Source organism: Aedes albopictus, chromosome 3, assembly GCF_035046485.1.
Source record: "Aedes albopictus strain Foshan chromosome 3, AalbF5, whole genome shotgun sequence".
NCBI lineage: Eukaryota > Metazoa > Arthropoda > Insecta > Diptera > Culicidae > Aedes > Aedes albopictus.
Genome location: NC_085138.1, coordinates 76,551,764 through 76,575,694, shown reverse-complemented (window position 1 = coordinate 76,575,694; position 23,931 = coordinate 76,551,764). Strand labels below are relative to the sequence as shown.

At 40.3% G+C, this 23,931-nt stretch overlaps 1 protein-coding gene across 7 annotated transcripts in view; it reads left to right on the top strand.

The window, feature by feature from the left end:
* The window catches only part of LOC109399758 (FMRFamide receptor), a 728,822-nt gene that overhangs the window by 87,085 nt on the left and 617,806 nt on the right, over positions 1 to 23,931 (top strand). For 3 of the 7 annotated variants that reach the window (XM_062859894.1, XM_062859891.1, XM_062859896.1), the window contains one exon: positions 1,028 to 1,399. The gene's annotated coding sequence lies outside the window, so the exon portion shown is untranslated. Of the gene's footprint in view, positions 1 to 1,027; positions 2,344 to 23,931 lie in introns of those variants that run through there. The other 4 variants (XR_009999269.1, XM_062859892.1, XM_062859895.1 and 1 more) reach the window with 4 other exon arrangements.

The following is a 23,931-nucleotide window of genomic DNA, read 5'->3' as shown; positions in this document are numbered from 1 at the left end:
GGAATCCCTCTAGGTATTCCTTCAAGAAATCTTCAAAGAATACATCCAGAAATCACTCTGGGATTTTTTTCAGAAGCTCCTCGAGGAATCCACCCGAGAATTCCATCTAGAATCTCACTAGAAATTCCTCTAGGAATCTTTCTAGGAATTCCTCAGAGATTCTTCTATGAATCCCCCTGGAAATTTCTCCAAGAATGCCTCCAAGAACCTCTACAAGAATTCCTCCATGAATCCATTTAAGAATTCCTTTAGGAATTCTTCTAGGAATCTTTCAAAGAAGTCTTGCATGAATTTTTCTAGTTTCGAGTTTGTTTTTCAGAATTCTCTCTGGGAATTAATCTCAGAATCTCTCCGAGAGTTCCTCAAGAAATTACTCTCGCAATTACTCCAGGAGTCGGGAATCCCTGTAAGAGTGCCTCTAGGGATCCCAGGAAACTCCTTCAGGAACTCCTCTAGGAGTTTATTCGGAAATTCCTTTAGGAATTACTCCAGGAATCTTTCTAGGAATTTTCCAGGTAACCTTCCGTGAATTTCTGCTGGAACCCGTCTAGGATTTCCTCCACGAATCTTTCCAGAAATTGCTGCAGGAAACTTTTTAGAAATTTCTCCAGAGATGCCTCTAGGAATTCCACCTGGAATCGCTCTACGATTTTATTTAAAGCAATTTGCCTGGCAATTCCTTCAGGAATCTCTGTGTAAATTTCTCCTAGAAATTTCTCTAAGAATTTCTATAGGAATACCTAAAGATATCTCAAGGAATCCCTCTAAGATTTCTTGCTGGACTCTTCCTAGAAACTGCTCCGGGAAATCCTCTAGAAATTTTCCAGGAACCCCTGTGGGATTTTCACCAGGAATCCCTCTGGGAACACCGTCATAAATCTCGGAACATCTCCATAAATCCTTCCAAGAGTTCCTCTAATAACCCCAAAAAATACTCCAGGATTCCCTTCAGAAATTCCTCCAGGAGTTCCTATGGAAATTCATTGGGAACTTTCTTCCCTAAATTTTTACTGTGTACATTCTCTAGTGATAGCCGAGTCCTGGCAAGTCTGAATAAAAAAAAGAAGTTGTCAACATTAAATTAATTAGGATCGTCGAGGCGAGAGAAAACCCAGCACTTCCCACATTCTAAGACAGCAGCTCCATTCAGTGAATTGAAAGTGGCTGATCGCCTTCGCAGTGTAGCAGTAGTTTCGAGCTGCGACGCGTGTAGTGCGACTTAATTACGTCTCCGAAGAGCCACCAGCTGAGCCCTCAGTCGTCGACGGACGGCGACAGCGAACAGCGCAGCTTTTATTAAGGACCTTTGGGAGGCGCTTTGGGAACGGTACCGACTGAGGAGGACCGACCAGGGAAATGGACCAGAAAAGAGTATCAACACGCTGCCGCTGAGATAAAGGTAAATAGCAATAAAATGAAAATGAGCGGCCCGTTTATTGGTGTTTTCGGGTTATTCTTGGAAGGAAGTTTTTTTTTTCTTTTGATGGGGAAAGAGGTCTGTTTATCCGGGTTAGGGAATGCCTCGTTCTTTTTCCTTTTGCTATCAGCTTGTGAAACCTATTGTTAGGAAAATTGTTTTCCAACTCGTTTTAGGGTGGTTTTATCAAGGGGGATCTGTTTTGGGGAAGTTTTTCCTCGTTTCCTTGTAAATTTACTTTGTTTTGTTATGTTTTGCATTTATTTAATTAGTTTGTTTATGGCAGGGCGTGTTGTGCTGTAGAATGGAAGGGGATGTTGCACAATGTTTTGATCGTATCAAATGCGTCGTACGTTTGGAGGAGTATTTATTACTTGCCTGTCTTTGATTCGTAAAACGTACAGCATATGGTGACCACACCGTAAGTATATCAAACAATTATGTACATTCACAATTTTTACCCTTCTTACACCCATGAGGTTATAAATACCACTTGAGAAACCGATTATTAATCCAAAGCGTTTAGGGCCATGTCTATTATACCAATCAACTCAGCTCGACGAATTGAGTAAACGTCTATATGTATGGAGGAGAAAATCGGGCGACGATTTAACACACGCCGTCTGGAAGACACTGTGGTGGAAGTTCCTTCGTCGAGGAGCTGGAGAACCGTGCTGTGGATATTCCGGAAGGTGGAAGCAAAGGAGATCGATGGAGCACCATCAAGAACGCCTTCATCGCCACCGGCGAGAATAATCTGGGTGAGATACGCACCAAGAGAAAGCAGTGGACCACAGTAGCATTGGGCAAATCTGGCTGAGACATCGATTTTTGTGAATCGAATCGAATCGGATCAGCAGAATGAATTCACCGATTTAATCAAATGCTTTTAATCGATGTTTTCACATCGATTCGATATTATAAAATATTACAAAACTATAACAAGATTCCAACAACAAGGGCCCATATAGCCGAGGCGGTAAACGCACGGGTATTCAGCATGACCATGCTGAGGGTGACGGGTTCGATTCCCGGTCGGTCCAGGATCTTTTCGTAAAGGAAATTTCCTTGACTTCCTTGGGCATAGAGTATCTTCGTGCCACACGATATACACATGCAAAATGGTCATTGGCAGAGGAAGCTCTCAGTTAATAACTGTGGAAGTGCTCATAGAACACTAAGCTGAGAAGCAGGTTTTGTCCCAGGAGGACGTTACGCCAAGAAGAGGAGAGGAACAAGATTCGTTTGCTGCATGTAGTTCAAGTCCATGGTATGTTTTATTTGTGCACATCAAACACTTCGCGAATCTGATTCGAAAATGGATATAACGTTGAAACAGCATTTTGAAAAAAAAATCATATTTTTTAATCGAAAGAGAAATCCTGAGATTCCCCAGATTTCTGAGAAGTATTCCCATACAGTACTGTGATAAATTCCCGCAGACTGCTGCGAGAAATTCCTCCATAATCTTTAAAGAGACTCCTTAAGAAGTCTGGAAGGAGTTCCTTTAGAATTATGAGAGATATTTCTTCAGAATGCTAAAACACACCAGAATCCTGAGCGACATTATCTAGAAAAAAAACCGAACCTCTTCCGGTTTCTTGGTAGGAATTCCCTTTGAATTCTATTAAGGACTTTCCTGGAATCCTGAGAGAGATTACTCCATATCTATGGGACAGATTGTCTCAGAGTCTCGAGAGGAATTCTCCCAGAATCCTGTGATAGCTTGTCTCAGAATCCTAAAAGAAGCCTTCCCTTGGGATACTCCCAAAATTTTCCGGAATCCTAAGATGAATTTTCCCAGAATTCTGAGAGGTATTCCAAAAGCGGTTCTTTCACATTCTTGAGATAAATGTGGATTTGTGGAGCCTCGTAGCCGTGCGGTTAGGGTCACCAAGCTTCTAATCGCACCATGCTATGGGGTGAGGGTTCGATTCCCGCTCCGGGCGATGAAACTTTTCGTGAGAATAGTTTCTTCTCCGTATCCACTGGGTGCATGCTCCGTGTGTCCCTTGTCTAGTGTTTAAGTTTCATTCAGTCTGTGCAGCCTCTGGCTGAAGACGGTGTCCGCGTCTTTTCTTTTCTTTTCTTTAAATTGTGAGAGATTCTCACAAAAACAAAAGATGTCTCTATTCCTAAGATGAATTCCCCAAGAATAAAAGAGATGACCTTGAATCCTGAAAAGGGTAGCTTAGAACCCTAAGAAGGATTACTCCAGAATCATGAGAAAGGTTCTCTCAAAATACTGGGCGGGATTGCCAAACAAACCTGAGATATACTCTCACAGAATTCTGGGAGATAGGACCCCAAAATCTTGAGAATTCCTCCAGAATCCTTTTAAGTAATCTCCCAGAATTCCCAAAATATGCTGGCTGGAATCCATTAGAATGCTGAGAATAAATCTGCCAGAATCCCGAAAGGTATTTCTCAGAATTCTACGAGTGATTCCCCAGCATCTTGAGAGGGATCATAAGAGGGGTAATTCCAGATTCTTGAGAGGAATATATCTAGAAACCTAAGCGATTTTTTTTTCCGAAAATCTGATAAGGATTCTCCCTGGAAGGGATTACGAAAACTTCTAGAATGGACGTCCCCAGCATCCTGAGAAATCAGAAAATTACCGCAGATTCCTGAAAGACACTCTTCTAGAATCTTTGAAAGGACTCTCCTAAGCTTCTGTAAGGGATTGTCCCAGAACTCTAAGAGGGATTCCTCTAGAATTCTTTAAACTATTACACCAGAATCTCAAGAGAATTTTCCCATAAACTTGTCAGGGATTTTCCCTGATTACCAAGAGGGATTATCCCAGAATCCTGAAAGTGATTTCTGGGAGCAACTCTTCCAGAACACAGAAAACAGAATTCTACTGGAATTTTCGTAGAATGCTGAGGATTTCTTCCGAACCCTAAGAGGAATCACAAAATCTATGCGAGGGATTCTCCAAAATCCAAATTTCTCTAGAAATTTCTGCCCAGAATCTCGTGAGAGATTCTTCAATAATTAGTAACTCTGAAAGAAAGTGCCCTAGAATCTTGAAAAATATAGCCCCAGAATCCCAAGGATTTCTCCAGAATCACGAGACAAGTTCTCCAGAGTTTTGAGAGAAATTTCCTCAGAATCCAGATGGTGATTACTCCAGAATGGTGAATTTTCTGAGAATCTGGGAAAGAGTACCCGCAGAATACTTAGTGATATTACCCCTGAATCTTAAATGGATCTTACACAGAATCCTGAGACGGATTCTAGTGATCCTGTGTGGGATTTCCCCAGAATCCTAAGAAATATTCCCCAATATTTCTGAGAGGTTTTTCGCCACAATTCTGAGAATGCGGAGTATGATTCTCCAAGAAGTCTGAGAGGAGTTCCTGAAAATACTAAGAAAGATTTCCTCAGAATTCTGAGTGGGAACGTAAGTGAGGGTCTTCCAGAATCCTCAGAGGAATCAGCCCAGATCGTCCGGAAATTTCTTACAATCCTGAAAAGGATTTCACCCTTGGTAGGGAACCCTGGTAGGGAATACCCCAAAATCCTGTAATGAATTCCCTTAGAATTCAGAGATTCCCTAAAAATCTGATAGTTATTCCCATATAATACTGTTAAGAAAAAATGCTCCAGAATTAAAGAGACTCTTCCATAATTCTGAGGATTCTTCTAAAATTCTGTGAAAGATTCCTCCAAAATACTGAAAATTATCACATCCTGAGAGACCTTATCCCAGAAACAAGAGAAAAACTTCCAATAGGAGTTTTCCCTGAATTCTATTAAGGATTTCCCTAGAATTCTGGGAGAGATTACTCCAGTTTTCTGACATGGATTCTCTCAGAATCTTTAGAGGAATTCTTCCAGAATCCTGAGAGATTCCCGAGAAGGATTCTCCCTGAATCCTGTGACGGATTGACTCAGAATCCTTAGAGAAGTTTTTCCTCGGGATTCTTCCCGAATGCTTAGACGGATATCCCCAGAACCCCTGACGGAGTCTTCCAGAATACTGAGAGAGATTCTCCTAGAATCCTGAGAGAAATTCTCCTGCCCCATAACCCTGAGAAGGTTCCTAAGAGGGGATCTTCCACATTATTAAGAAACATTCATCTAGAATCCTGAGAGGGATTCTCAACAAAAAAAAATGTTCGGAATCCATTCGGAATGATTCTGAAAAAAAAAATAGAAATTTTATATTTTTGAATCGAAAGTAAAATTTGGTCGATTTCGTGGGGCTTCAACATCGATTCAAAAAATCAATTAATCGGAACAAAAACATCGACGTTGCGAACATCGATTCAAAATTGCCCAACGCTAGACCACAGATGACACCTGGAGGAAGACGGCTCTCGAGAAGGAAGTGAAATGCTCCTGTACACGTGGGCGGGGCGGACTCCATAGTCGACGTAGGCGAGAAAGCCGCAAATACCGGCGACATTCGTCTCCTCTACGATGTGTCACATCGCTTTAGATGAATGCCCGTGAAAAACAAGTTTGGACAGCTATTAACGGACCCGGCTGACCAGCTGCAACGCTGGTTCGAGCACTTTGGAAACCTTTTTCAAGCGTCGGTCACGCCACCAACATATCCCAAGTAACAATCTTGATTCTATGTGGTTTTATTTGTTTTTATGGTAGTTTTATCGGAACATTGCATATTCTAGTTGGTCTTATCGGAGTTTCAGCTGAGCACAACTATTCTTCGTCAATATGTGGTTTTAACCTCCAAGAATACTTGAGGTTCAGTTCATAAAACCATAAACACGACAAGAACTATCATTAAAAACGGCTACGCAGTCTCGAAATTAGCAAACGATGTTTATTACTTGCCCAACGTTTCGACACGGGGCTAGTGTCTTCTTCAGGGGGAAACTAATTTGGTCGACCAAATTAGTTTCCCCCTGAAGAAGACACTAGCCCCGTGTCGAAACGTTGGGCAAGTAATAAACATCGTTTGCTAATTTCGAGACTGCGTAGCCGTTTTTAATGATAGTTGAAACGATACAGTCGAACCTCCACTAGAACACAACAAGAACTGTTGGACTTATTTTCAGTTTTATAAGGCTCTTGTAGTTATCTTCAATCATCGGTTCTTGATCAAGAGCAAAGAACACCTACGCGAAACCCAACCGCGAAGCGGCGCAGTACCAAGTTCCTCCGGTTGCAGCATCCGAAATCAGGTGGGTTTGGTCATCCAGGACGCCGATTTTCATGCAATCGGGGTTCCAATCATCGATCTTCAAAATCAGCAACTACTTACCTGGTGGAAATGCTGACCGGAGGAATAAGGCACTGCACCACATCAAGGCAAGGTTATCGAAAAAGGTCTGCCTGATTGGAAACGGTACCGGGCTGATGGTTAAATTCATCGGACGAGATTGACAAAATCCACCGCGGTACGCTAATTTATTGTTTGTTTACAATTTGGCGTACATGATTTATGACGTTCTCGGTGGAGTTTGCATAAACCTACATCAAGAACCTACATCAAGAACCTACATCAAGAACCTGAGTAATCTTGAGTAATACTTCTTACCCTAGCTTAAGATGAAATAAATTTAAGACGTTCTTGATGGAGGCCAACCAGGGCTGCATTGAAATGAAAAAGATAAATTGAAAAAACTGTTTTGTCCAAATTTTGAGCATTTTCCCATAGTTTTTATAGGGTGACGCTAGAACAAATCGTTTTATCGCTCTTACTTTTTTGTTTCAATTTTCTCATCAAAGTCGTCAAAGAACCACTTTTAGAGCTTCCAAAAACGCACATTTTCGTGCGCTGAGAATGTTGCTACGTCATTCCGTTCAAAAGATATTGATGATTTTCTAGAAAAAATAGGCACTTTTCAAGAATTTTTTACTTGAGTTACAAAAATAACACCTCTCTAATTTTTTAATATGTTTTACAACAATATTTCTTCTTTTGAATGCTGGAAAAAGATATGTTTTATCTTTGCCCCAACCCGCAATATCGCCTTTTGAATAAACTATGATTTTTAAAGGAAAACACTCATAACTTTTAAACCAAAAGAGATAACGATCGTTTCAGTGCACGAAACGACGCGTTTTCAAATGCTCTACAAGTGTTTCTTGGGCGACTTTGATGAGAAATCGAAACTGAAAAAGTTAAAGCCAGAAAACCTGTTTTTCTTGAATCACCCTAAGCTAATTCAGAAACATATCTCTAGATCGGTCAATTTTGAAGCTACAAAAAAACTGTCTTCGGCAAACTTGCTCAAAATTGATAGATCACCAACTTTTCCGAAGAATGTATATAGTTATTCTTGCAAATAAAAAAGTTTGATTTCCAATTTCTGTGAAAATATGGACCAACCTAATTTTCATGTACATTGGAAAGAGGGCCTTTTTATTAGCAACAACTTTGTAGAAAACCATCTTTGTCTAAAAAATCATTTGAAGGCGCTGCATGCATCTTTCCTCGTAAATCTGGTTCGTGGACCACTGTGCAATGTTCTCATGACCAGGAATAATATTTTTAAATAGTTTATTAGTGCATTATAATGGAAGCGCATTGCAATTTTTGGAAGTATCTTGCAACATATAAGGTAATTCGCTAATTGTTGAACACTACCCAAATGTTGAACAGTTTCTGACGATTTTATTAGGGGTCGTCCATAAATGACGTAGCTTTTTGGGGGGAGGGGGGTGTTTGTGATTTTGTGACGAAGTGTGACGCTAGGGGGGTAGGGGTTTATGATGTGCTACCTAGCTTTTTACTAAGCCTATTGAAAAAAAAAGATTTCGTAATTAATAAAATTTTTACTTGCATTAAGTATCATTATCCAGTAAATCAAAGAAAAAATATATTGCATGATTTTTTTCCATTCACATTAATGTAAATAACAAATAATGGACGTAAATGCTAGCTTCCTTCCATAAGACATGCAGCTATCGGACGCAACAACTGTATCTGAGAAAATGGTTTTGGAATCCTGCGTAAAGAGTAATGTATTATACACATACAGAAAAAAAAATCAATAGTTTGCTGCTTGCTATAGGGCACTGCACACCGCTAAGGTTGCAAAGGAAAATCTTTCTAAGTTTTGGCATTATAGTTTCTACAGGACTTCCTCGAAGAATTCCTCCGACAATTTCTTAAGCTTTAGCAGCTTTGTAAGGAATTTCTCATGGTGTTCTTTATAGGTTTCCACAACAGAAAAAGGATAACATTTCCACAGGAATTCCCACTGGGAATTCCAGAAAAAAAACTTCTGGAAACATTCCAAAAGAATTTGAAGGAATCTCAGAAGGAATCCCTGAAGGAACTTCCAGAAGAATTTCAGAAGGAACTCTTGGAGGAATCTTGAAAATATAGCATAGAGAAATTAAAGAAAAAACCCCGTGAGGAGTTCCTGGAGTAATTCCAGATGGAACTTTTGGAGAAATCTTGAATTAACTCCTGGTAGGAAATCCTAGTTCAATTTCTGTAGAAAACAAGGAAGAAATTTTTGATGGAATCCCGAAAAAACTTTTGTGGAATCCCGGAAGATATCCAGATAGAACTCCTGGTGAAATCTAAGAAGGAAATCCTGGAGGAATTCCTGAAGGAACTATGGCAGGAATGCCACAAAAGTTCAGCTTATTGGACACAGTGGTTTAATTTCCCCAACAGGGGAGGAAGAAAAATAATGGGAGGAATCCCAGAAGAATCCAGGAAGGAATTCCTGAAAGAATCCGAAATAAAAAACTCCTGGAAGAATCCCAGAAGCAACTCCTGGAGGGGTTTTGAAGAATGCCGGAGGGGTTTCTTGCAGATGTTTCGGAATGAATATCTAAGCGAATTCCTGAAGGAAACCAAGAAGGAACTCCTGGAGGAATCCCGAAAGAAACTTCGTTAGGAAACCCAGAAAGAAGTTCTGATGGAATCTCAAAAGAAATTCCGGTTAAATTCCCTGAAGAGATGTCCGAAGAAACTGCTGGTGGAAGAGAAGAGAAGAAAACTTTGAAAGAACTCCTGAAAGAAACCATGGATAAACTAAAAAAAAACCCTAAAAAACTCCCGCAGAAATCTCAGAAGGAACTTTTAGTGGAATATAAGAAGAAACTCTGGAAGGAATTCTTAGAGGGATCTCTGAAGGAAGTGATGGAGGAATTGAAAAGGGAGGAATTCTCAAAAATGGGAATCCCAAAGGAAGCTCCTTGAGGAATTCCAGAATCAACTGCTAAAAGAATTTTAGAAGAAACTCCTGCAGGATCCCTCAAATGTCATGGTGCATTTAATTCAAACGAAACCAATGTGATATTCCAAACAGATTTCAGTTTACAGATTACAATACAGATTAACTATATTGGGAGCTTCAACTTCCTGTTCTTCGGCATCAAGCAGAACAATAGGTGGTTTATTGAGACGTTAGCATTGGTGATAATCTCCACTGGATGCACGACTTATGGTCTTGATGTCGGCGACCTGAACCTGGCAGTGGACAATGTTTTCTTGCTTTTGTTGTTTTTTCATAATATTCGTTAAACATACATTTTAAAATTGAAATCCGAATTCAGTTATGATTTTTTTTTTGCTTTTTGACATGGGGGGGGGGGTTGTTTAACAAGCTACGTCATTTATAGGGGGGTATCCAAATTTGTGACAAAATGCTACGAGAGGGGAGGGGGGTATTAAAAATCGCTTAAAAAAGCTACGTCATTCATGGACGCCCCCTTATAAATCTTACTTAAATTATTTTCGTTTAATGTAAACGTATGATGTTGATGCATATACATGAGTGTCACAATATTGCTACAATTAAGTTACACAATTATACATATTTTACGTCAAAAATATTGATTGAAAATGTTGTACCGTTGATGAATCGAAAACTGCACAATTCTTAAGATTAATTTTAAGGAATTACTGTTACGAAATAAGCTTTGCTGGCAAATCGACCACAAATATCAAAGGCACACCATAGTTACAAGAACTGGAAGGATATCCTTAACAGTTTAACATTGTTTAAAATCACAGTTTAATTGTAATTTAATTTGCAAAAAAAAATTCTTATCACACTATCATTATGCATCCATGATCCAATTGTTGAACACTGGCATAACCAACGATGTTAGCATGACTGCCAGATTTTTTTTCACTTTACCTAGCCGTGCATTTCATGGGATGTCAAGGGCGTTCCAGGAATGTTCCAGGGGTGTTCCAGCGGGCTTCAGGAAGGTTCTAGTGGCTTTCAAGGGCGTTCCAGAGGGATTCAGAGTGTTAAGGGGGACCCAGGAGTATTTCAAGGCGCTCCAGGAGGTTCTGGAGCAACCCACGGCTTTTCAAGGGATTTCAGGGTCGTTCCATGAGTGTTCTTGGGGGTTGAGTAGGTCTCATGGGTTTCCAGGAGTGTTTCAGGGGTTTTTAAAGGCGTACTTTTCTTCTGTCATTTTCGCTTCTAATCAAATCTTTTCATCTAGTCACGTTTGAAACGATTTCAGTCCACTAGAGCTCTCCAAATGAGCGATCCCTTGTGAGTTACATGAGTTGTCACTAACTGGGACTAGCTGGTCACAAAACACGAAAAATCTGGGAAAAACACCGCCAGAATGTAAAAATATCGGATGTCGGGTCAAATTTTATCAAATGTTGGACCACTGTTGGACCCACATCGGATAACTTTTGGGTCTATGTTGGGTTTGGTGCCCAAAATAAAAACAGGTGAATGATAGGTTTATGTCGGGTTATACGTCATAAATTACGAACAAAGCTTCAACCGTTCAACAATTCTCGGATACTTATTCAAAACGACGTATCAACATAGGATTTGCGTGTATTATACGTCGTTTTGAAAAAGTATCCGAGAATTAGCGAGATCCGTCCAACATTAGGATGAGCTAGCTTAACCCGTATCGGCCTGAGTCAGCGCATATGAACTAAAAATGTCGCCGTTCAGCGAATACACAACGGATTTGAATAATTTTTTGACAGTACATTCGTGCATATGTCTAGTTTGTAAAAGTGGACAGAGAACGTCGGAATGGTCCCTATGGCCGGAGTTATTCCGGTGGGTCACTGGGTCAGAATCGTATAAAAAGGGCTGTTTTTCGGTACACAGAGCGCTTTCCTTTTTAATTCGCTATTAATCTCACTTTATTTTCACTAAAACTTATACCTCTGCAACCAAAAATTGTTTCCACACAGTTTTTGACCGTTTAGGAACTACCGGATGTGGCCACCGAACATAATCTCTGGAGGAACCTGCCACATACTGTATACTGGGGTACACAACCATAACCCATTTTTTGCAGCTCTATGTATTGAGTTTAGCGGTATAGTGTCTTAGAAGAATTTGTTCTATATACTGAACTTTATTTTGGGATTTTCACTTTTGTGATTAATCCACCTAAAAGTGCGACAGAAATTCACTTTTTTCAAAAATGAAGATAGAGTGTTGGAGTCTTCTGCAAAGTTGTAGAAAAATGTATTGTTGGAAAGTTTGCCGAACAAACTATTACCATATTTGCTTAGTTATAAGAGATATGTGTCGGTTTTTGTGAACGACCCCTCAAAATAGTTTTTTCGTTATATCTTTTTCTGGGGATTTTTGGTAATTTTCGTGTGTTCTACAAAGTTGTACTTTGTTATGAAATACACCTCCTTCTACTTTTTTATCATTGGAATAACGCTCCAGGTGGAACAGAGCCTGCATCTCAACTTACATAAATAGATTTTCTTAATAATTCCTTGGAGAAATCCCTGGTGGAATCATGGAACGAATATTTAGAAATACCTGGAATGATAATAGGTCTCCTCCAGAATTTATTGAAGGAATTCCCCTTGCAATAGCATTGATTCTTTTGACGTAGGACTACGTCTCTGTTTTCTATACCCGGTGTCATTTCAAAATTTATGAAACCAAGAGCGTTACGTTTGAGTGAAAGATTTTAAACGCTCACAGTACCTTTCCCACTGAACGAAATGATAAACAAATCCCGTTATCCGAGAGATGAAACTCCCGCGTTCAATTTGTAATATTCGGTGAACCTAAAAATCATTGATAAATAGTTGAAAAGTTGTTTTAAAGTTAGACATTGAAATCGCTGAAATCTATAAATATGGGTAGCGGACAAATTTTCTCGTTCAGTATACCAACGCTCTCTGATTGGTGCGCATCGTGGGGGCAACTACGATGCAGGAAGGAATGCGATCATGCGAGAGCTGATCGTCAGTTCCATTCGACCACCGTCGAGGTGACACCTCGAGCTGGGCAGCGGCACATCGACTCAGCGACGACAATTGGCTATTGTACTGATAGCACCAGGAATCTCATTCACAACAGCAAGCGGCGGGCCAGTTTTCGATTGCGTCTAGCGTTGAGCGCGGAGAAAATCAACACGAATTGCGTGGCATTGTAAATTCATCAAAATCGTCCATTATTCAAACGGTTCTTTTCAGGACTATCGAAAAAGATTTCTCAAGAGTTAATTGGATGAATTTCCACCCTCGATCGAGAAAGGTGAACCTAGTGCAAAGCAAGGACAGAGCGGCGTTTCTCAGCAAAAGCAAAGCCGGTCATTAATCGCATGCACGGCAGCAAGCGGCGGGCCAGTTTTCGGTGGCGTTCAGCATTTAGTGCGGAGAAAACAAACACGCATAGTGGCATAGTGAATTCATTTAATTTTCCTCCTAATTTAAGGACCATCGAAAATGATTTTTCAAGAGCTGTGAATCGGATAATTCCATTCCAACGAACGGGAAAAGTGTAGTACAACCGAAAAGTGAATGATTTTGAATGCTTGGTGACTCAGCCAGCAACAATTATGACGTCTAATTGTTCCACCCGGACTTTGGCAACGCATTATCATATCCGGACCATTTTGCGTGAAAAATGTTTCAATTCTAACATTTTCCAAATCATCTAATATTTTGGTTACATTATCCGTTCAATGGAAATTTTCTCATTTCTCGGTTGATTAATCGTTTGATGCGTCTGGAGCATAAGGGGCGGGTCATGCAAACGAAATTAACTGAAAAGCCAGCCGAATGGGAGGAGCTTCATCTGCCAATCTAGGGGTATAAAAGCAGTGTTCTCTGTTTTCTTTCGTCATTTTCGTTGGATCAGTCAAGGAGGTTGGAGGTGGATGTCACCTCCAGCAAGGCAGCAGCACAACAACCCAGCGACTACTCTCGGATATCGTGCTGATGATAGCACTTGGAATCGCATCCATGGCAGCGGCGGTGGGCCAATTTTCGACGGCGTCCAGCATTCTCCGCACTCCGCAGCGAAAACCAACATGCATTGCATGCCATGGTGAATGCATCAAAATCGTCCATTATTCAAACCGGTCCTTTTCAGGACCATCGAAAATGATTCCTCAAGAGTTAATTGGATAATTTCCAACATCGATCGAGATGTAGTGCAACCAAAAAGCAAAAGACAGAGCATCGTTGCCAGCAATAGTGAAACTGGTCATTATTGTAATCCACGGCGGTCCAGTTTTCGGTGGCGTTTATCATTCAGCACGGAGAAAACCAACACGCATTGCGTGACATGGTGAATTCATGTCATTTCGTTCCTAAAATCGTCAATTAATCAAACGGTCTTGTTCAGGACCACCGTTAATTATTCCTTAAGAGTTTGTGAATCAGCTAATTTCATTCCATCGAACGAGAAAAGTGTGGTGCAATTGAGAAGTGAAAGATTGAATACTTGGTGGCCCAGCAATAATGATGAAACCGGTCACTAATGGCCTAATGGTTCTACCCGGAATTTAACAACGCATTATTCTATCCGAACTATTTTGCGTGAAACATTGTTTAATTAAAATTAAGTTTAAACATTTTTCGAAAATGTTCGAAGGTGAATATATGACGAAGCCACACCTAGAATTTTCTAGAGCACAAATCTGAAGAACCGAATGTCGGTTTGCGCTTAAAAGTTGATCGTTTGGTTACCCGCTGGTGGTTTGCTCATTTCTCGGTTGGTTAGTTGCTTGATGCGTCTGGAGCATTCGGGGCGGGTCATGCAAACGAAATAAACTGGAAAGCCAGCCAAATGGGAGGAGCCTAATCTACTAATCAAGGGGAATAAAAGCAGTGACCTCTGTTTTCTTCCGTCATTTTCGTTGAATCAGTCAAAGGGAATGGATGTCACCTCCGCAGCTGCGCACCAATCCTGCGATGACTCTCGGCTATTTAGCTGATAGAACCAGGAATCTCTAGAATCTGGAACCAGGAATCTCGGGCTATATGGAACAGGGCCCATATAGCCGAGGCGGTAAACGCACGGGTATTCAGCATGACCATGCTGAGGGTAACGGGTTCGATTCCCGGTTGGTCCAGGATCTTTTCGTAAAGGAAATTTCCTTGACTTCCTTGGGCATAGAGTATCTTCGTGCCTACCACACGATATGCACATGCAAAATGGTCATTGGCAGAGGAAGCTCTCAGTTAATTACTTTGGAAGTGCTCATAGAACACTAAGCTGAGAAGCAGGCTTTGTCCCAGTGAGGACGTTACGCCAAGAAGAAGAAGAAGAAGAAGAAGAACCAGGAATCTCATCCACGGCAGTAAGCGATGGCAGTTTTCGATGGCTTCCAGCATTCAGTGCGGATAATTTTCAATTGTCTTGCCGAAATCTCCTGTTATTTAAAAGGTCCTTTTCAGGACCAGTGAAAATTATTCCTCCAGAGTTATGAATCGGATAATTAAAAGCGACAGACTGAAAACTTAGCAACAGTATAGCCGGCCTCTAATTGTTGTTCGCGTAACTATACAACGTATTGTTGAATCTAGAATATTTCATGAAACTGCAATCAAAATTATCTAAAATTTCGTTAACAGCAATTGAGTTGTGTCAAATACACATGGCTACGGTGGCTCCATCTGTTCATTTCATAGCGGCAATTTTAGTTATTTTAATGATTGTTGCGATCGCAATATGATGTTTGGGAAGCTATGGCTTAACGCCTTTCAATATTATAATCATTCTTTCCTTTCGACGAAAATTCTTTCAAACAACGGTTGAACATTTATCTTCAAAATAAAATAATACTCAACCCTCAAGTGATGGCCAACCGCGCGAGTTACGGAAGGTTTAACTAATTAACATCTTATGAATGCGTTGAGTGAAATGGATCACATAGGTAACAACTTTAATCAACACATCACTCCGCCGATTTGAATTTTGCCAGCATACATTGTGTAGGCCTTTTATCGTCGGTTTCCTGCAATAGGGGCACAACTCAAAAAATGTGAATTTTCAGAATAAGCGTTTGAAAATTGGCAATCATGAAGCACCTCCTGCAAATTCACTTATTTCTCTCATCATTTGACAAAAGTCAACAAATTTTGATTGTTGTATCATTGAAAAAGGGTTGAAGGACTATCTGTTTCATGAATTTTTGACAACTATTTTTCAACGACTATTGAAAAAATTGACTGATTTTGATTTGTGCCCTTACTGCGGAAAATTGGTGAAAATGCCCAAATCTCGCGTTTCTCATCGAATTTTGGAACGGGTCTTTGTGAGATGAAATTTTACATAGTTTTTCATCATTTGCCATCAAAATCTCAAAAATGACATATTTTGAGTTGTGCCCCTATTGCAGGAAACCGACGTTATGTGATAAATTCGTTATGCATTTATTTACGAAGGTCGGACAACAATGACACGAAAAATCAGCTGATTTAAGACTTCAAATTAAAGGGCCCATTTCAATATATAAAAGTCGGAACCTCATGCCAGCCTTTGTCCTACGTCAACAATGCGGTTATGTCTCAGACATTACCCACCCCTAGTTTTTTTATAAATACTAAGAAAAACGGAATGAAGGAGAGGGCAAGTCCCTTGTCTTGTATATTTACAACTGAGATTCCTACAAACATGCTGCTGTGAATCCTCCAGATATTTCTTTAAAATTTCTTGCTGTGATTCCTTCAGAGATTTCCAGTAGTATTTCAAGCGAAATTGCTAAAGAGAGAAATCTGGAAACATCATTGGAAATATCTATAGAAATCCTTGGAGAAATCACATAATGGATTTGTATATGATAACGTGGATATACTTCTGGAGCAATCTCAGCAAGAATTTCAGCATTTCAGCAGGAATTCCTTGAGACGTTATCCAAAGATTTCTTCATTTTCCCAAAAGTTCCTCTTGATATTTTCGGCGGATTTCTCCAAGAGTTCCTTCAGGAATTCCTCTAGGAAATCTTCTAGGATACCTACCGTGATTTCTGCATTGATCCATTGTGTTTTGTTCTCAAAGTTCTGTGCCAAAGTTATGGTGATTATAGAACTAAGCCACACCTCGAATTTCCAAAAGCACCACCAGCAGCTGCCCAATCGATCAACTTTTCAGCGCGATAGGATATTTGGTTCTTCAGATTTGTGCTATTGAAAATTCAAGGTGTGGCTTCGTTCTTCACCTTATCCTGAATCGGATACAGGAGAAAATAGACGCGGCTCTCCGGCGGCAGCAAGAGGGTACCGTGCCGGAAGATCTTGTGTTAACTATATTGTCACGCTCCGTATTATACTGGAGCAGGTTAACGAATTCCAAGAGTCCCTCTTTTTGGTGTTCATTGAGTACAAAAAAGCTTTCGATCGTCTGAGCCACGAAAATCTGTGGGGCGCCTTGAGACGCAAAGGAGTTGCGAATAAAATCGTCAACCTCATGGAAGCGCAGTACGAGGCTTTTACATGCAGAGTCCTGCATAACGGAGCTTTGTCGGACCCCATCCGGGTAGTTTGGTACTGTCACCACTACTGTTTCTCATCGTAATCGGCGAGATCATGGTGGGGGCGATTGACCGTGTACCAAATCGTAGGCTAGTTTGGCAGTCCATTGCAATGGAGCATACTAGACCAACGACGCTCTAACATGCAGAATAAGCTCGATGACCAGACCGAACGCTCCTGTACGGCGGGTCTACCATCAACGTCAGCAAGACCAAATCGTTGGCTATCAACATGGATCAAAACGGCTACGACTGCTTTTCCAAATCTACGAAATATATGGAGATCCATTTTTTTTCTGTTTAAAGAGATTTTACCCTACAAGGGCATTCATCTCTGAACTAATTTTATTTTCGCTTTATTACAGAATCACACTTTTCTAACAACTTTTTATTATTTTCTATGATTCGGTCAAGCTTCTTATTGGTATAAACAATCCATTCAATCCCCTGCATTTCCTCTCTTTCGGGCTCCTCTGCTGCGTATTCGTGGGTATCCATACCAGTCCACTGCGCATCGATGGAACGATCCCGTTTTCTTTTCGTCTCTCTTGCTATTTCTTTTCTGTTGTCAGCCTCACTGTTTTTATTGTTGCTGGTTGGTCGAAGCGTCTGAGCAGATCCAGCAGTGCTTTTCGGCTGCAATGGTCCAGCAGTTGTGTTTTTCTTCGTTGCTTTCGTTACTTCGGAACATTTTATATTCGGATGTGATCGTTGACCAATGAGAGTCTAATAGAGGTGGGGAAGAAGATACTTCGTGTGCGTGAGATCCGTGTCTGGTGCAAAACATGTCACTACTACAATCAAAGCGAGCTCCCATAAGAACGCGTGTCAAATAGTGACGTCACTATTTGTGTTTAAATTTTTCTTTCCTTACTAATACATAGCCATCTCTTCTTCTTCCCCACCTGTAATATACTGTCATTGATCGTTGACCGCAATTTCGGCAAGTCGTCGGCTGATTTCGATAGCTCACCATGCTCATCTGGTCGTGTATTTTAATATACGATGGAATATGCTTCTGCAGCTCAATCCGCACAACTCGTACTCCGTTGGACGTTCCCGGGAAATACTTCTTCCATAGCTCTCTTACAACCGACTTCACAACTCCAAACTGTTTCATATAATTCGCGACATCAACGTTGGGCATATCAGGTGGCAAATCGTGAACCCTCACGGTGGTGGATGTGTCTTTCAAAAAGACCGGAATCAGAAAGTTTTTGTTCTCGGCTTGCATTGAATGCTTCAGATTGTGTGCAGCAGCCAAATCCTGTGCTGCCTCCAAACTGTTGAGCTCGATGAGGGCTTGTTTGCGGATCGTGTGGAGTTGAAGATTTTTTACTTGTGATACATCAAGCTTGATTTGATGCACAAGAAATTTGTGCACTTCTGTTGTATTTGGATGCGAAGGTAACACACTGAAGTCCACTACCAGCGTGTTTTTGCGGTTGGAATCCATTGTTGAATTGTGCACGATAGCACAATGACACAGCTAGTATAGCGAATATAGTATAGCGAGAGGCAGAGACAACCGTCGCGGTTGAAAGCCAGCTGACAACTGGGAGATCCAATCAGATCAGTCAACGCATCAAAACTCGAATTTTCAATTCCAACGTGAAATCTATGTTGTTGAACGCCAGCGAAACATGGTGCGTGTCAGCAGAGACCACACAAAAGCTTCAGATTTTCATCAACCGATGTCTGCGATTTATGATTCGGGCCTGGTGGTCTCACAACTGGATTTCGAGTACTGACGATGTCGTTGGAAACCGATATCAATAGAAATTCGAGAACGTAAATGGAGGAAGTCAACCACACACCACGAAAGGACGGAGACGAAATCTGCAAGCAAGCGTTGAATTGGAATCCGACAGGACATCGCAGCAGAGACAGACCCAGGGGCCCGTGGCGACGAAACCTCAACAAGGAAATCAAAGAAGGCGAACCTGTCCTGGGTCCAGGTCAAGGCTGAAGCCAGCAGCAGCCCAGGATGGAGATCTTTTACGATGACCCTATGTACCCGTAGAGGTGCTCAGGATACATGAGTGAGTGAGAGATTCCTACAGAAGTTCCTTCTGTGATTGCTACAGAGATGTTTAAAAGGTATCTCAAATAATTTCTTCACAAACTCATCCAGGGTTTTTTTTTTGCCGAATTCCTCTAGTGATTTTTCTCTGAATTTCTCTTCGTATTCTGGAAATCCTCTTCAAATTTCTTTGAGAATTCCTGTTGAAAGTGTTTCTGAAATGGTACTGTGGTTTTTCCAGGATTTCGTGGTGGCAATCCTACAAGAAGTGTTGCTGGAATTCTTCAAGCCATTCCTGCTTGAAATACTTCAGGAGGATTCCCAAGAGCAAAAACTGCAGAAATATTATCTAGAATTGCTTGAGAATTCTCATCAAGAATACTTGCAAATCCTGGTAGAAGTACATGAATGAATCCGTGCAGGAATTTCTAAGGTTATTCCGAGAGAAAATATTGGAGGAATCCTTGGGAAAATCTCTAAAAGGATGACCGGAGCAATTTGCGGAGGAATGCTAGGAGAAATCCATGGAGAAATCCCAGAAATTTCCAGGAGAACCCATCAGACATTTCTAGAGGAATTCCAAGAGGATTTCACAAATAATTTGGGAAGCCTGCTGGGGTGTCTCTGAAAACTCTTCCTGGGATTCCTCAAGGGAATCTCTGGTAATTCTTCCAGAAATTTCTGCTATGAATCCTTCAGAGAATTTGTGGAAGATAACTCTAGGAATTTCTTATTGTATTCCAGTCATTTCTGCTGAGATTCCTTCAGGAACTCCTTCTGATTTTTTTTCGAATTCTTGATAAATTTCATGCATTTTCAGCATCTCTAATTATTACTGTCGAGAATCTTCCAGGAATTCCTGGAAAATTTCCTGAAGGTGGGTAACTCAGAAAAAATCCTGGAGGATTCTAGTCTGAAATATATAGAAGAATCCCAGTAGCAGTCCAGCAGCAATCCCAGCAGTAGTTCCCAAAATCATCTGAAGAAGATTCCTAGTAGGAGTACTTAGTTTCTAAAGAAATCAATACTGGTATCGCTGGAGGAATCCCAGCAAGAATTTTTAGTGAAAATGCCAGAAGAGTTTTAGGAAGTATCATTGTAAAAACTGCAGGAGCAATCCGAAGAATAAATTATAAAGGAATCATTGGAACTACAGGCGGAATTTATGAAGGAATTTCGAGAGCATTTCTGAAAGTATCTATAGAGAAATCACTGGAAGAACTATTGCAGGATTTAAAAAAAAACAGTATTGGAATTCATGCAAAAATACTTGGAGAAATCACTTGACAAATCACAGGAAGAATTCCTGGAGGAACTTCAAGTGGACTCCCTGGAAGAATCCTGGATGGTATCAGCAATCCCAGTAGCAATTCCTAGAACTTATGAAAACATTATCTTGGAGTTCTTCAACAAATGCCTGATGGGATTATTTTAAATATTCTTGTTGTGATTGTTTCAAAGGTGTCTGCAATAGTTCCTTTACATATCCTTACAAGGATTCCTTCAGAGATTCATCTAAGGGGTCCTATAGAAAATCCTCTTGCTATGTCTCCAGAGATTTCTTCAAGAATTAATTCAGGACTATGTCTTAGAATAGCAACATGTATTACTACTAGGACTTCTCCGCAAATTACTGCTGGGATTTCTCAAGCATTTTCAGCTGAAAGAACTCCAGGATGATCTGTAGCGAGAGATACCTGCGTAATCCCAGAAAAAGTACCTGATGGTTTCTACCAGAAATTTATAAATGAATCCCAGCAATATCCCGGAAGTAATACCAGTAAAAATTTCTAAAAGAATGTCAAGGTGATTTCCAATAGGAATTACTGGGAAAATTCTAAGAACATTTTTATAGTAATCCTCGTAGAAAACCTTGAAGGAATCACAGCAGTAAAGTTCGAAGGAATCTCAGCTGTAAATACTAGCGTTGGCATGCTTGTCACTTTCCTAAATAAGCACTAGACAGACAGATGGAAGAGGGGGATTGGCCCTCTCCTTCATCCCGATTTTCTTAGTATTTATCAAAAAGAATAATTGAACAAAAGAAAAGGCTGCCTACGCTACTGGTTGTTATTGCAAGGGGAATTCCTTCAAGCAATTCTGGAGGAGACCTATTATCATTCCAGGTATTTCTATAATATTCGTTCCATGATTCCACCAGGGATTTCTCCAAGGAATTATTAAGAAAATCTATTTATGTTGAGATGCAGGCTTTGTTCCACCTGGAGCGTTATTCCAATGATAAAAAAGCAGAAGGAGGTGTATTTCATAACAAAGAACAACTTTGTAGAACACACGAAAATTTCCAAAAATCCCCAGAAAAAGATATAACGAAAAAACTATTTTGAGGGGTCGTTCACAAAAACCGACACATATCTCTTATAACTAAGCAAATATGGTAATAGTTTGTTCGGCAAACTTTCCAACAATACATTTTTCTACAACTTTGCAGAAGACTCCAACACTCTATCTTCATTTTTGAAAAAAGTGAATTTCTGTCGCACTTTTAGGTGGATTAATCACAAAAGTGAAAATCCCAAAATAAAGAGTTCAGTATATAGAACAAATTCTTCTAAGATACTATACCGCTAAACTCAATACATAGAGCTGCAAAAAATGGGTTATGGTTGTGTACCCCAGTATACAGTATGTGGCAGGTTCCTCCAGAGATTATGTTCGGTGGCCACATCCGGTAGTTCCTAAACGGTCAAAAACTGTGTGGAAACAATTTTTGGTTGCAGAGGTATAAGTTTTAGTGAAAATAAAGTGAGATTAATAGCGAATTAAAAAGGAAAGCGCTCTGTGTACCGAAAAACAGCCCTTTTTATACGATTCTGACCCAGTGACCCACCGGAATAACTCCGGCCATAGGGACCATTCCGACGTTCTCTGTCCACTTTTACAAACTAGACATATGCACGAGTGTACTGTCAAAAAATTATTCAAATCCGTTGTGTATTCGCTGAACGGCGACATTTTTAGTTCATATGCGCTGACTCAGGCCGATACGGGTTAAAGAAGCGTTCAACATTTGGGTTACAGACTTCCCATACAAAAGTTCTATTTTCTCTTAGAAAATGGAATTTAAAGGAATACAAATTCAATGGGCAGTATAAGGAATAAGCAGATCTAGATGTTCACTGGATATTTTACAACTAAAGTGGAATTATGCACGGAGAAATAAACGAAAACCAAAATGCCAGTACTAACCGTTCAACAATTGGCGAATTACCCTATACGATGAATTTTGCTTGGCATTTTGGCATCCTTGTTAACCCACGGAAATATTTTCAATTTGTGTAATAAATTAATCCCGATTACATTAATGTGACATATTCATTGAGTTTTTTTTAAATAAAATTCAACAATCTTTTCTGTCGACATAAAAGCTGCATCAGCAACAACACTGACAAATTTATAATCGTTTTATCGTGCACTTGAAGAATTCTATAAGGAGAGAGCAATTCGCCTTGAGGGCAACTTGGGAAGTACAACAAGATTTAAGAGAAATTTAAAAACAACTCTCCAAGAGCATCTTAGGATGAGCCTCTTTGGTCTTATGGCGGGTTTATGGTTGAGTTCAGGGTCGTGCAATTTCGAAAGGAAAACATGACGTACGACGACTGTAGCAAATCGTTTCCCATGCGAACGGACTGCTGTGATGCTTCATCTCTCACCCAGCAACACACTCGTTCGTTGCTGCTACAGAAACAAGTGTGTATGAAACATGGGATGATACACTTGGATTTTCGTTTCATTTATGAGTCATTGAAATACTTCAACATGCTAAAAACACTATTTAAACCACATTTTTAAATAGTGATGCACGCCAATAGAATGATAATTATGTTTTATGAAAGGGGACAACAAATTCGACCACTAAAATCCAATTAACCGGCGCCCTTAACCATTGAGAGACTAGCGCGCACCAGTGAGACACTAATGCTCTGACGGGTGAAGCACAAGCAATGCGACCGGGTGGGAGACTACCGAGTGCTACGATGAGTGGAAAAGTTTTTTTTTAACGACCGAGTCATTAGAAAAATGTATGAAACACTTGAAGTGACTCATTCAAATGTTGCATGAAAGTGTATCATTGAAACGAAATTGTACGCCCCAACTTGAGTTGATGTCGTTTTGCGGAGCAATTTGGTTTATGCATAGTTTTAAAGAATAGATGTTGAAGAATACTTCAAAAGCATTATAAAATTAATTTTGTTACTTGGGTTTCGCATGATCCGCCAAGAGTTTGCCGCATTACCCGTGTCGTGTCAACACAAAAGCTCCATCAGTGCAAAAGATAGAAACAGCCACCCGTAGCATGGAATCCAACAGGGCGCCGTGGGTCATTCACTTATCATCAGTCGAGATGTTCAAAGCTGACCCCGCAGTATTTGCTCAACTGCTCAAAACGTTTGTTTATTCGATCGGGTCGGACCCAGATCCACCCCAGATCGCACTCAAACTTGATGAGATTCGCTCTGCCGATTTTTTTTTGCGATTCAACCCGAGCGGGGTCAATCTGTCAAAATGGGTGTAAACAATCCACTAAAACAAAACGTCAAAACCAAAATTTCTCTTTTTACGAGCAAATAGGAAGCTAAAACCCTTCATTGCCGTGATTTGCATGATCTAATTTGTACGCCAACTATCAATTTGACATTCGATTGAATATGTATAAATTAACCAACTAGAATTACTTCAGCCTAAAATTGCCAATAGTAATGAGAGATATGTCATCATCTGTCTTCATAAAATCAAATCAAGTAAACATTGCATGCATCACATCCGGCCAGTTACATCTGATCCGTCTCTTATGAGCAAGCCA